Source organism: Narcine bancroftii, chromosome 9, assembly GCF_036971445.1.
Source record: "Narcine bancroftii isolate sNarBan1 chromosome 9, sNarBan1.hap1, whole genome shotgun sequence".
NCBI lineage: Eukaryota > Metazoa > Chordata > Chondrichthyes > Torpediniformes > Narcinidae > Narcine > Narcine bancroftii.
Genome location: NC_091477.1, coordinates 21,586,234 through 21,601,463, shown reverse-complemented (window position 1 = coordinate 21,601,463; position 15,230 = coordinate 21,586,234). Strand labels below are relative to the sequence as shown.

General features: G+C 38.5%; 1 long non-coding RNA gene across 1 annotated transcript; it reads right to left on the bottom strand.

Moving 5' to 3' along the window:
- Positions 1-11,819: 11,819 nt before the first annotated feature.
- Positions 11,820-14,495, bottom strand: LOC138743269 (uncharacterized). Its single transcript, XR_011344770.1, has 2 exons — positions 14,178-14,495; positions 11,820-12,004 (listed from the first exon to the last, which is right to left on the bottom strand). It is a non-coding gene; the product is annotated as an uncharacterized lncRNA (long non-coding RNA).
- Between the last annotated feature and the right edge of the window lie 735 nt (positions 14,496-15,230).

Below are 15,230 nucleotides of genomic sequence, written 5' to 3'. Positions count from 1 at the left end.
TCCTGGAGCTCTGCTCATGCTAGATAGGTCGGATCCAAGAGTCTTTGCAAAAGCTTTGGATTATTGTTTACAAAAAGGCAACAGATGAAGGAACTCGTCGGAGCCGCAGACTATCTGGGAGTGCTGTTTGCTGTTCTAAGGGGGTCATGTGGTTTTTTGTTTGCAAGCAGAGAAAGTAAACCAGGCTTTTCTCTGAGAGAGAGGATTCAGTTCTGCAGTTTTACAGTATAACAGCAGCTGGGACTGGAACAGGACAAGCTTGTGGAAAAACTCCATTTGGAAGACTAGTTGTGAGTACTTAGTTCAGCCTGGTCAAAGCCCTTGTGGTTCATACAAGAGGAAAGGACTGGCTGCCAAATATTTCACTTGAAATAAGAGAAACAAAAAGGAATTCTGTGGTGATCTGAAAGAAAGAGGTTATCATCTGGAAAACCCTGATGGGGCAAGTTTCTACAGCAAGACACTGACATGGATGATTAAAATGGATCAATTTGTGTCCAAGAACAAAATATCTCTCTCTGAAAACCGACAAGAACCTTCCTGGGCAGTAACCATTTATCTTTCAAGCACCAAAGGCTGGTGAACTTCATAAATGTTGAATTCTGTGCATAGTATAAAAATTGCCTGCAACCAGTAAACTTGGAGGAATGTGAAGTGAGATTGCACTGTGAATCAAAGAACTTTTCTGAACTTATACACACATTACATACCTGTGCACTTAGAATTAGAAGGGGGCTAAGATAGGTTAGTTAAGTTAATAGTGATAAGTTAAAGTGTGATTCTGTTTTCATGTTTAAAGAAAATTAAAAGCAACTTTTGTTTAAGTAACCATTTGTCTTGGTGAATATCTATTGCTGCTGGGTTTATGGGCCCTCTTGGCTTGTAACAATATAGACTTTAAAGTGCATTCAACAGGAAGCTCAGAGTGATCCTTATAGTCTGAGTGGAGTTGTTCTATAAAGTGGTTGCTCAATCTTTATTTTGGATCTCCAATGTAAGGAGACCACACTGTAAACAAACAACAATAAGAAGTAGCTCACTTCAATGACAAAAAGAGTGATGCTGTGTTCAGAGGGAATTAGAATGTTCGGAATCTTAAGACTGAGAAATTTAATTCTAGTCAATTGCAGATTCAGAGGGGACTCCAATTCTTTCACATTGAGTCACATTCCATAGCACGTCTAACCGAATCAAGAACTGAATTGGATAAATCAGTTAATAAGATAAATCAGTTAATTATATTTTAGTCCTGTTCTCCTCTAGTTCAGTTGGAGATGGTAACCCAAGTGCGTTAAAGAGAGCACTTTTGCATCTCTTGGCTTTAGATGTTGGTGCTATTGTGGTGAATATTCATAATTTAGACTCTGGAACAGTGAAGCCACAACATTGTATGTCCAAGTAAGAATGGTTTGTAAATTAGAGGTGATGGTCTTGCTTTGTTTATATTTTCTTTTGGGGTGCCACTTGAGTCTTGAAGATGGTGCAAATTTCACCTATGGTATGAATGGTGTGGTTGTTTAGGCCAGTGATGGCTACTTTCAGGAAGTAGCCAATGAAAGAACAATATGGTAGATTTCTTGCAGCCAATTAATTATCTGAACCTGAACAATGGAACAAAGCTGTAACTAGAAAAGATTGCAGTAGCTAAAGTGGTGCCTCCACAGCATCACTGCTGCTGATGAGGTCCTGGTGGAGTGGGGTTACAGAGCTCCTCTGTGGGCTCCTAATGCCCAGATTTAATGCTGATAAATCTGTAAAGGCTTTAAACAGCCCATTAAAACAGCCAATGGTATTTAGACACTTTGAAAACAATGGAGTTTGAATGCCAAAGATGGTGGCACCCATGCTTGACAGTGGACCCATGAGGGATTGCAGACTCTTGGGTATCTGTGGACTAGCGCAGGACACCAGAGTAGGAAAACACCCCTTGCTGAGAAGGAGAAGCTTGGGAGACAAGCCCACAGGGAAGGTGACCACGACAGCATACGAGCAAGTGGCTGAAGGACCTGTACAGCTGCTGGAGACAGGCTCATGGGGACCAGATAATATGATTGGGATTTGAGAGGGTGCTGAGGGCAAGTAGGGCTCCCGAGGATCTTCAGGGACTTAAAGCTTCCTGATTGGGTTTGGATCTGGAAGCTAAGGATTGCCAATGGATTGAATAGGAGGAGTGCGGTGAATGCTGGAGGTGAATTCATGGACACTCTGTGTCTCTGAAGGGACTTTCATTTGCTTCTCTTTTTCTCACTGTTGTGTGCATCAAGTGATGCTCGTGGCCACTTCTTTGAATGCCTTTTGGATAGGCAAATTCTGATTAATTTTATATATGATTACATTTGTGACTTGGAACATGACAATAAAGAAATCTTGAATTAAGGAATCTTGAAAAGATTGGTGTTGTTTAACAAACAAATCAGCATCTTATTTGATTAAGCCTGAAAACAAAATACTTTGAAATAATTAACAAAGAATTTCATTTTCTTTATAATTGCTTTGAAGAATAGAGTCTAATGAATTTTGTTATTTTTTACTCATGCCTGTCAACCAAAGGTCTAAAGGAAGCCTGATGTTTTTTATATCATGCAATGCGCTGGGCTCAGATGACTTGATGTTCACTGGTGCATGTCTGCATCTGATGCAGCCTAAATATGCATGATATAGTAATTGAACAACTTGATCACATTCGAGTCAGTGCTGTGTGAATTGGAGTTACACATTTAAAAAGGGAAATGGCCAATTGAAAATCAAATTTGTATGGCCTGGCCTGCTATCATGTAAGCAGAGCACACTGTGACTTCACCAGGTCAAGGTTTGAATCAAAGCTATTTTTAATACAGAGAAAAAAAAAGCAGTTATAGAGATAATTTTTCAGATAAATGCTACCAGCTCTTATGGCATTGGGATAGGACAACTTGAGTTCTGTTAAATGGTAACAATGATGGCAAATCTGCTATTGTGAAACTGCCATGTTAATGATAGGAGCAGGAGTAGGTCATTCGACCCTTCGAGCCTGCTCCGCCATTCAACGAGAAATAAATTAAAAACCAGGATCTCAAGGGTGGTAACCTCAGGATTGCTGTCTGTGCCATGCGCCAGAGAGGGTTCATTCAGCTGAGGATCCCCTTGCCGAAGAATAGTTCACTCGATTCATTTTTTTACCGCTCTTTGAAGTGCTGGATTCATTCTGCTCCAAAGACACATGGCTCCCTTGTGAACTCATCCAAGTAATAAGTATGTCAGCTTCTCAAATGTGGGGAGCAACTGGAGTGAACACAGTTATCTGAACACTTTAAACCCATATGCTCATTTCTGGCATTGGGGTGTTTTTTTTTCCCCTCAACCAAAAGTGCTGAAATTACCCAACAGTGAACACATATTGAATCTCTATCCTATTTTTCCTGTATCAAGGATTATATTTTGTCATAAAATTATCAGTATCAGATGAGCCAATAGAAATTATAACTTTAATCATTTTTCAATCTTTTTATTGTTTTTTATAATAAATACAATATAATGAAGAAAATAGAATGGGATTGAAAATACAATATCACATATGTATATATTTCAAGAAAAAACTTCAAACAATGTTAACTTGGTCCCCCCTCAACTACACTGGGTGAAGACAAAAAAGATATATGGACAAGTCCAAAGCATGGGTCAATGTAGCAATATCATATTTACATCTGCCACAAGTAGGGTTAATAAAGATACAAGCCAGTTTATCTTTGAATTTCATTAATCTATCATATATAATTCCAATTAATCCTTTCTGAGAAAGATTCATTTGAAAAAAATATTATCAGATAACTTTAATTCATCCAAATGATGTATTATAATATCACTCATATCTAAAAAAAATCTGATTAAGGCTATCATAATAAATCTTTTTTGCGCTTCATCCAGTTTGAGGCCTAATTCTTTACTACTTATATTACTTAGAAGAAAGATCTCTGGATTATTTGGTATGTTGCTTTTTGTGATTTTATTTAATACCTGATTTAGATCTTCCCAAAACTTTTTCACTTTCTCAGATTTTTTTTAACTTTTGGGATGTGATATATAGCCTGTGTAACCAATTATACTGTATCATACGTAACCTTGTGTTTATTATATTCCACATAGTTCCAGAGCATAACTTTTCCCAGGTTTCATTTTTTATCTTTATGTTTAAATCTTTTTCCCACTTTTGTTTGGGTTTATAGCTTATTTCATCATTTTCCTTCTTTTGCAGCTTGATGTACATGTTTGTTATAAATCTTTTTATTATCATTGTTTCTGTAATCACATATTCAAAGCTGCTTCCCTCTGGTAATCTCAGTCTGTTTCCCAATTTATCTTTTAAGTAGGCTTTCAGATGATGGTATGCAAACATTGCACCATGAATTATTCCATATTTGCACTTCATTTGTTCAAATGTTAATAAATTATTTCCCAAAAAAACAATTTTCTATACTTTTAATTCCTTTTCTCTCCCATTCTCTAAAGGAAAGGTTATCTATTGTAAAAGGGATTAGCTGATTTTGCGTCAATAATAATTTTGGTAATTGGTAATTTATTTATTTTTTCCTTTCTAAGTGAATCTTCTTCCATATATTGAGTAAATAATGCAATACCGGTGAGCTTTTATATCGTATCAGCTTTTCATCCCACTTCTCAAGTATATGTTCTGGTACCTTCTCCGTTTTGGATACTGTTGGTGGGGATTACCTACCAGGGACAAATCGAGGTGGTCATGTCTCCAGAGCAGAGCCCGGCCCCCAGCTCAGAAGGGAAGGATGGAGAAGAAGAGGAGAGAGATGGTGATTGGGGATAGAGGGTTCTGTGAATGAGGGTTCTTGATCTTTCTGATCAAGTTCATAGCATTCTGGAGGGTGAGGGCGAGCAGTCAGATGTCGAGGTCCACGTGGGGACCAATGACATAGATAGGAGTAGGGATGAGGTCTTGATAGAAACATAATAGAAACATAGAAGATAGGAGCAGGAGTAGGTCATTCGACTCTTCGAGCCTGCTCCGCCATTCAACGAGAAATAAATTAAAAACCAGGATCTCAAGGGTGGTAACCTCAGGATTGCTGTCTGTGCCATGCGCCAGAGAGAATAGGAACAGGAAGTTATGGCAGATGAATGTTGGCTGAAGTGTTGGAGCAGGGGGCAGATTCAGATTTCTGGATCATTGAGATCTCTTCTGGGGAAGGCCTGACTTCTACAAAAAAAATGGGCTGCAGCTGAACTGGAAGGGGACCAATATCCTCGCAGGCAGGTTTGCTAAAACTGTTGGGGAGGATTTAAACTAGTTTGGCAGGGGGGTGGGAATCTGAATGTGAATGCAGAGATTAGGGTAGAAGGGAACCAGAATGTTAGGGATGAGAAAGAGGAAATTAGAAAAAAATGTCAAAAACAGTGTGCTGAAAAGAAGACAATAAGGACAGGCAGGTGAAAAGACAAGATAATTTGCTATACAAAAGAAATGCTACAAAATTGGTAAATGATACTGGCTAAGGATATTGCACCAAAATGCATGGAACATTAGGAATAAAATAGATGGCCTTGTTGAACAGCTGCAGATTGGAAGATATGACATTGTGGCCATCACCAAGACATGGGGTTAATGATGGATGTGATTGGGAGCTGAATATTGAGGTTTCGCCATGTATAGGAAAGATAGGCGGGTAGGTAGAGGGAATGGTGTGGCTCTGATGGTAAGCAATGATATTAAATCACTAGAAAGAAGGGACATAGGGTCAAAAGTGGTAGAATTCATATGGGTTGAGTTAAGAAATGGCAAGGGTAAAAGGACCCTTGTACAAGGCATTGGTGAGGCCAAATTTGGAGTACTGTGTACAGTTTTGGTCACCAAATTATAGGAAAGATATAAACAAAATAGAGAGAGTGCAGAGAAGGTTCACGAGAATGTTGACAAGGTTTGAGTTACAGGGAAAGGTTGTGCAGACTGGGGCTTTTTTTTCTGGAGCGTAGAAGATTGAGAGGGGACGATAGAGGTGTTTAAGATTTTAAAAGGGACAGACAGAGTAAACGTGGATAGGCTTTTTCAATTAATAGTGGGGGAGATTCAAACTAGAGGGCATGGTTTAAGAGTGAAGGGGGAAAATTATAAGGGGAACATGAGGGGAAATTTCTTTACGCAAAGGGTGGTAGGGATGTGGAATGAGCTTCCGGAAGACGTGGTCGAGGCGGGATCATTGGTTACATTTAAGGAAAGATTGGATAGTTAGATGGATAGGAGAAGACTGGAGGGGTATGAACCGGGTGCTGGTCAGTGGGACTAGGAGGGTGGGGATTTGTTACGGCATGGACTAGTAGGGTCGAACTGGTCTGTTCTGTGCTGTAAGTGGTTATATGGTTATATGGACCCTATTGGCAATTATGTACAGGCTCCCAAACAGCAGCCGGGAAGTGGACTACAAGCTACAGCTGGAAATAGAAAAAGTGTGTCAGAAAGAAAATGTCAAAATAATTATGGGGGATTTTAACATGAAATAGGATTGGGAAAGTCAGGAAGGTACTGGATCTCAGGAGAGAAGGTGTACAATGCCAATGGTATGGCTTTCTGGAGCAGCTTGATGATGTTCTCACCAGATGGTTTTGGATTAGGTGATGTGCAATGAACCTGAGATGATTAGGGAATTAAAGGTAATGGAACCCTTATGAAGTAGTGATCGTATCATGGTTGAATTAAGTTTCAAACTTGTAAAGGAAAAGATTATATCAGGTGTGTCAATATTTGAGTGGATCAAACAGAATTGCAGTGGTATGAGAGAGAAACTGGCTCAAGTTGACTGGAAAAGTAAACTAAATAGAGGGACGTCAGAGCAGGATAGATATATTCCAAGAAGAAAGAAAATTATGAATGGAAAAATGGCACAAATGTGGCTAAGTAGACAGGGATCAGTGTTGGGGCTGCTTCTTTTTACAATGTATATTGATTATGAATTGAATGGTTTTGGGGCTAAATTTGCAGATGACACCAAGGTAGGTAGTGAAGTAGGTAGTGTTGAAGAAACCAAAAGGTTGCAGAGAGACTTGGACAGCTTCGGAGAGTGGGCAAAGAAATGGCAGATGAGATACAATGTTGAGAAATGTACAGTTGTATATTTTGGAAGAAGAAATAAGCAGGCAGATTATTATTTGGATGGGGAGAAAATTAAAAATTCAGAATTGCAAAGGGACTTGGGAAACCTTGTGCAGGATAACCTAAAGGTTGATCGGCAGAAAAGAAAGCAAATGCTATGTTGGCATTCATTTCAAGAGGAATAGTGTATAAGAGTAAAGAGGTGTTGATGAGGCTCTATGGGACACTGGTGAGACCTCATTTGGAGTACCATGCAGTTTTGGGCCGCTTATCATAGAAAGGATGTAATAATATTGGAGAGAGTACAGAGAAGATTTGCCAGAATGATTCCTGGAATGCAAGGGCTAACATCACAGGTGGAGCATGGACAAATGAGGCGAGATTTGATAGAGGTATTTAAAATTATGAGGGGGATAGACAGAGTAAATGTAGATCGGCTTTTTTCCACTGAGCGTAGGTGAGATACAAACCAGAGGACATGGGTTAAGAATGAAAGGGGAAAAAAATTAGAGGGAACATGAGGGGAAACTTTTTCACACAGAGATTGGTGGGAGTGTGGAGTGAGCTGCCAGCTGAAATGGTGAATGTGGGCTCAATTTTAACATTTAAAATTAATTTGGATGTACATGGATGGGAGAGGAATGGCGGGCGATGGGCTGGGTGCTGGTCAGTAGAACTAGGCAAAAAATGGATTCGCACAGACTAGAAGGGCTCTGTTTCTGTGCTGTAGTTTTCTATGGCTCATTAGAAAAATAAAATGAGTGTGGATCTTGTCTAAGTAGACAAGAAGGTTAAAGCAATGGAAAAGGCAAGTTTGAAAAATGAGTATTAAATTAAAATGGAATTGATATAGAAGTTGACCTTAAAACATAATGAAAAATAAGATATGCTTAGTGGACAATATAGCATATTCCTTCTATTTCTTAACTTCTTAGGCAATAAAGCATTAAAAATAGATTATATATTAATTATACTGTAATAAGAAAGTTAAGATAATGGATTGGATCATCTGATCTGATGCCGCCACCATTGCCAGATTTGCCCTTGATTCTCCATGAACACCCTGTTTTTCTGTGCTAATTTGAGCTCGAGCAAGTAGAAGAGTCTTCCACTTGGCTCCTGTACTGCTAGTTATCCCTGTAGTCTCTCCATAGAGTTTAGTACTGGGAATCTGCCTGACCAACCTGTGTCAGGTTTAGCCTGATGCAAGAATGGTCATTCCATTGAAGGAAATGAGGGGGAAAAATAATTGTTAGGAGACAAATACATGGAACTTAGTTTTTGTTTACATAAGATAGATGAAAAAACTTTTTTAAAAAACATTTTCCAGTATTTAAACTTAAAATTAACTTTTAGCTGTTTTATTTTTGATTGGTTTGGAATATTTATGAATGCCATAGACATACAAAAACATTTTGGAAATGTTCAGCAAAGGAGAAGAGAGCATGGGAAGAAGGAATCTTAATCATTTTAATTCTTTTATGATGATGAGGAATGCAAACATTAAGAATTTTGGAATCTTTTCATTTAGTATAATTTGTTCTTTAAGAATTTTTCCTTTATCATACAGTCATAGAGTTATACAGCACCAGTGACCTGGGTTCAAATCCACCACTGTCTGTAAGGGGCTCATATATTCTCCCTGTGTCCGCTTATGTTGGCTTTGGGTGCTCCGATTTCCTCCCATTTTCCAAAGCTGGACTGGTTAGTAGGTTAATTGGTCACATGGGTTTGTGGATTGAAGGGTCTGTTGCTGTGCTGGAATCATTACATATCTTAATAGAAATTTCTTTCCTGTTTTACCACCTTGTATTGGGTCTTGTTGTCCCAGCACATTTTTGAATATCCTGGTTGTGGCCATTTTCTGAAGAAACAGTCAGGCGTGCCTCCACTTGACCACTTGGACTCCATAAGCTGATATCAAATTGTTGTTGCAACACAAAAGGCAACTTCTTAAGAACTTGGGTAGACAGTGATCTGCTGGCACTCACAACACTCTACAATTGTTACAGTGTGCTGATTGGGACCTGAACCAGTCAAGAGAGCCCAAATTAGAGAGTCAGGCCCCTGTTCCCTTCCCTGCTTTCTTCAGAGTCAACTCCATCTGCAATCTAGCCAGGATTCTGCTCACAACAAAATAATTGTGTGTCGAATATGCACATCTTTCCTCTTACTGAAGGGAGTTGATTCCTCGTGTATGACATTTCTTCCCCTGGAGGAGTGTGACCTGCTCATATATGCTGTCCATGCAGGAGAAAAATCTACTGACATGTGATATTCCCTCGTGGGGAACAGTATGTGGCTCATAGGTGACATTCCTTTGTCCTTGAGAACAGCAGTTTACCTAAGATTGGTATGTCACTGCTCAATACTGACAGCCTGATCTCCAGGGGCATGTCATTGTTCTTCAGGAGCTTCAAGCTACTTCATTATGGCTGAGGTCTGTTTTCTGGCTGGATTGGTGTAAGAATAGATAGAGGGAGAAATAAATATTTCTTGACCTTATCTGTGTGGCTACAGCAGCTGCCAACTGAACCGTTAGGAACCTTGTGATGGAATTATCACTGATCCACAGGAAAAAAAAAGAACAGTTATCTAAGTGAAGGTCATGATCTCTGATTCCATGCAATCAGAGCTTGGAGAGGAAGTCTTCTATGCTCCTTGTCATCTCCTGTATTTTGTGAGGATCGATTACCTGCATCAGTTTTGTGATTAGATCACCCAATCATAGCTTACATCTGAGTTCTCTGAGGCAGTATGGATGCAAAGAATTCCCCTTGAGCAAGCCCATGCATTGATTCCATCATCCTCTGTTGACCAATGCACCATAATACTGGCCACTGGGTTTTGTTGAGAGTCATGAAATTCCTGTTTTATCATGTTTCCATGTGTGAACCCCACACTACCCAAACTTCTTTATGACCAATTTCACACAATATTTTGCGGAGAAAAGTCACAATGATTATTAGTAGGGCAATGGAAAAAAATTGTAAATGCAATTTCTGGGCATCTGTTTTGATTTTCAAATTCAGTCTTTGCATTATTTACTAGTTTTTTATGACTTTGGCACTGTGAATGAGACCAAAAACTATGGGAATTTTGTGGCAATGAAATTACAATATTTTCTCTTTTTTTTCTTTCTAGGCAAGGTTGTTTGTTCTTCCACTTTTAAGACAAGAGTGAATCAAGGTAATAAAAAAAATTAGGAATAAAAACAGGCAAAGCCTGAAAAAGGTATATAAATTTAGGTAAATATATTCATTTTTTATATATTTCATATACTATGTAATTTTTGATTTGACTAACCAATGATAAAGAAAGGGGTGACCAAATTGAGATTAAATAAAATGTAGAAGGCAATGAAGTCTCAAGATTAAAAATAAATAGCAATAAATCATCAGCTTAAAGCAATTCTTTCTATTTTTTCAAAAAAAAGAGAAACTTGTTCCTCCAAGAATTAAAAAAAATCTTTAGCAGATAATAGGGTTGAATTGAAATGCCAATGTCTGTTTATTTGGGGGAAGACTAGGAAAGTTTAAAGATAATAACAAAGGAGCATGGTCAGAAATGACTATGTTTTTATATATTCACAAGATTGAATTAGAGGGATCATTTGATTATCAGTAAAAAATAGTGAACCCATGAGTATGTATGGTGAACGTAAGAAAAAAAATTAATATTCCTTGTCTTCTGGATGACATCAATAATACTACATTTTAATTTTTAAAAAATTGAATGAATAAAGCCGATTTATTCAAAGTGTCTGGTTTAGAAGACAAATAATCTAAAACCAAATCTAACCAGCAATTAAAGTCTCTCCCATCACTAAAGAATAAAGACTCACATCAGCCAAGAATAAAAAAAAGTTCAAAGAATCCAGGGTCATTCCACATTTGGAACATAAACATTAGCAAACACCACAAATTTATTATATAATTTTTCTGTCACAATAACAAAGTGACTATTTGTATCTGAAACAACATTGTGTTGAACAAATGGTATTATATTATCTATAAAAATCAATACTCCTCTGGATTTGGCCTGAAATGGAATGAAAATGTAATTTTTCCATCCTCTAAAAAGGTATGTTTTGTCATTATTACATATATGTGTTTCTTGCAAAAATATAATTTGGACCATAATTTTTTTAACACATGCAAAAATCTTATTTCATTTTACAGGGTGATTTAACCCTTTGATATTAAAACTCAATAATTTGATCCATTTAAACAAAAAATAAATAAAAAGCTAACAAATAGGAAACTTATTCCAATCACACTGAACAAGCACTGAAAACAAAGTAGCTAAAAACAGGTGTAATTATGCAGATACAAAACAGTTTCCAAAGAGATATTAACCACCCCCCCTTCCCTCCATCCAAGCCAAAAAGCTGACCAATAGACAGATGGCTTGCAGCTAACTAAATTACCCATCCCTAAAAAATTTCTGCTGGCAAAACATCAATATTACAATAAAACCTTGAATGTATTCCAAATGAGACAAAACAAAGCTAGTGCAATTAGTGCCAGGGATAGAAACTGAGATAAATGACATAATATTAATGCAGTAACACACATTTCTATTATTAACAAGAAAGAAAACCTTAATGTAAGGGATATGCAAATATTAAAATATTAATTTTAATAGTTAATTCAGAATCAAAGAGCTAAATGATTTAAATACCAAAAATAAACCTCTAATCAGAATGTATAAACACAAAGGCATTAACTAATTGAGACCATATTTATTAATTAAACACTAAAAACTCAAGAAATGAATCATTTACACAGAATTAAAGATACAGTTACTCAAATGAAGAGATAATAGTTGGCAGTTCTTCCAAAAATTTCTGGTCTTTTTCATCAGTGTGGAACCACTTCTTGGAATTGTCCTTCTGTGTAATCTGAAGGCGGGCTGGGAAAAGCAGAGAAGGCTTAATGCCTTGATTGTGGAATTCCAACATAATCTTCTTGTTTTAACACATTCACTCATAACCTCGGATTAATAATCGTTGAATACACCAATCTTCTGATCTTCATAATCAATTCTTCCTCTGAAACAAACTTCACAAAATAAATGCTCTTTTGGTTTGAAATTCATGAAAACACACTATAACCAAGTGATCTGGAGCCAGCAATCTATGTGTATGATTTATTGCAAGGGGAGTTAGCAGAACTCCAGATCCAAACAATTCTGACAGAAAACTTGCGAAACATTTAGTAGACTGGCCACTCTAGTTGACTCTTCCAAGCCCAGAATTCATAAATTATTTCTTCTGCTTCTGTTGTCTGGATTAATAAGCTTCTGGGTTAATTTTTCATTAGTCTTTGATAAGTTTTTTTTTTTACAGAGCTTCTGCATATCATTAATTCTTCCATCCAAAGTAATCACAAATGATTTATTTTCTTGAATACATTTATCATGTTCTTCCAAAAATTTTTGAAAAGAACTGAGCTTGTCATCAGTCTGCATAAATATATTTCTGTATAAATATATTCCTGAATTGTTGTATTTCATCAGAGGAGTATTTTCTATGTTGTTGAAGAAAATCCATAATAGATTCCAAAGATGTAGGAGGGTCTTTTTCTTTTCTAGTAGCTTTACTCCTTGTAGTCATGTTAAAGATTGTTGCAGTCATTAATCCTGTTAAATTCAGTAAGCAATGTGGAGTTTAAGAATAAGGATTTAAAAGGGTTGGAAATAATAAGGTAAATTGGAACAACTTCAAAAAGCTGCTACTCCATCAATGACCAGCAGGAAGTACAACATTTTAATAATTAATAGTGTGGGACTTGGTGTAGCAGCTTTTTGAAGTTGTTCCAATTTACCTTAGTTTCCAAACTTTTTAAATTCTTATTCTTAAAATAACATTGTGTATTGAATTTAACTGGATTAATGACTGTAACTGTCTTTAACATGGCTATAAGGAGTAAAGCTACTAGAAAGAAAGAGGACCCCCCGTGTCTTTGGAATCTATCATGGATTTGCTTCAACAATGTAGAAAATAATCCTCTGAAGAAATACAACAATTTAGTAATTAATTTAAGCAGATGGATGCCAAACTAAGAAGAACATGAGAAGCGCATTCAAATTCATGAAGAACTCGCGACTGCTTTGGATGGAAGAATGGATGATATATGCAGAAGCTCTGTAAAAACTTATCAAAGTCTAATGAAAAATTAACCCAGAAGATTATAAATTTGAAAACAGAGCAGAAGAAATAACTTACATATTCTGGGCTTGGAAGAGTCAACTGAGCCTACTAAATCTTTTTGCAAGTTTTCTGGTTGAATTGTTTCGATCTGCAGTTCTGCTGACCCTCCCTGTGATAGATCGTGCACACCAGCTCCCGATCAGAGACCTCGTTCGATTATAGTGTGCTTTCAAGAATTTCAAACTAACAAGCTTTTATTCTGTGAAACTCATCACAGAGGAAGAATTGATTACAAAGGTCAGAAGATTGGTGATGTCGAAGACTACTCATCTGAGATTATGAGTGAATGTGTCAGATACATAAATATCATGTCAAAGTGCTACAATCAAGGTTTAAAGTCTGCTTTGCTTTTCCCAGCGCGCCTTCGGATTACAGTGAAGGACATTTCTAAGAAGTGGTTTCATAAACACAGTCCAGAAATTCTTGGAAAAATATCTCTCATCTACTATTTCTCCTTCAGAGTAACTGATTCTCTAATTCTTGTAGCTGTTTTACTTCTTGCATTTTAAAAAATGTTTTGTAGAATGTTGTTAAAAAGCACAGCGAAGAAACTGAGACAACAGGCTGTGAGCTCTGCTTTAATTTGAATCTCGCACTGTAGCCTTTAAGCCTTATTCCGTTCCGCCCCCAATGTCCCGACACTTGCATCCCGATGACACTAGTGTGTATGCGACCTTCTGGCCTGGACTGGAAAAGATAGTCCTGCCACACAACCACCCCACCCCTCCCACAAAGAACTGGCGCTGATGACCTGGGAATGGGTTGTGGGAGTGGCGTGCTGTTTTGGCAGCCGACCTTTTACATGCTGGTGGGGGAGACTACTGGCTGGGACAAATTCACATGCGCTGACTTTAAATGGTCCAGTGTGAATACCTCCTTTTTGCCTCCAATGTCAAGGGTGAACATTGAAGCATTGCGGCGTAGCACCCTCTATTGGCCCTCCTAAGGGGAGACGTTGAGGGGAGCTCTGTGTGCACCCCTGCACATGAACATGTACTCACAGGAAGACAAGTCTGGGGAGGTAGTTGCAGGGCGGTTGGCTATGTCACAATGGCGGGGGTGGTGTGATGGAGCTCAGTTTGTCACGCAGCTGCTCAAGGTAGATGGTGGTGTCAGTGTTGTGTTTGGTTGCTGGGGGAAGGACCTGTCCAGGCACTGTGATGGTGTCTCCATAGACTAGTTCAGCCAAGGAGGTACCGAGATCGTCTTTGGGCGCAGGGCAGCTCGTCCACCCAGTTTGGCTTATCAAGGCGTGCCTTCAGTGCTGATTTGAGGTGGCAGTGAAAATGCTCAACTAGTCCTTTGGCTTGAGTGTGGTAAGCTGTGGTAAGGTGCAGCTGGGTGCCGAGGAGTTTGGAGAGTTGTGTCCAAAGGGTGGAGGTGAATTGTGCTCCCCAGTTGGTTGTAACCTCTGCTGGGACTCCAGGTGGAGATGAAAGCCATAGTGCATGTTTCTGTGGAGGCATCTGGGATGGGCATGGCCTCTGGCTAGTGAGTAAATCTGTCCATCACTGTGAAGTAGGTAGCGGAATCCCGAGGAGACAGGCAGGGGTCTGACTGTGTCTAGATAGACGTGTTGAACCTTCGTGTTGGGCTGTCGAAGTGTTGGAGTTTGTGCTTGGTATGTCACTGGACCTTGGGTGTCTGGCAGTCTGTGCAGTTTTTTGCTCACTCAGTAACCTGCTTATGCAGGATGTGCCAAACAAATTTTGCGGATACTAGCCGCACTGTTGTGTGGATGGACAAGTGTGATAAGCCATGGATTAAGCCGAACATCATCTTCCTCCACTGGGCAAGGATGAGGGGGCAGGGCTGGCCAGTGGAAATGTCGCAGAGGAGCGTGGTGTTGTCCGTGTCCAGCGGAGGTCTTGGAGCTGCAACCCCGTAATCGCTGTTCTGAAGCTGAGTGTCTTGGGTCATTCTGCT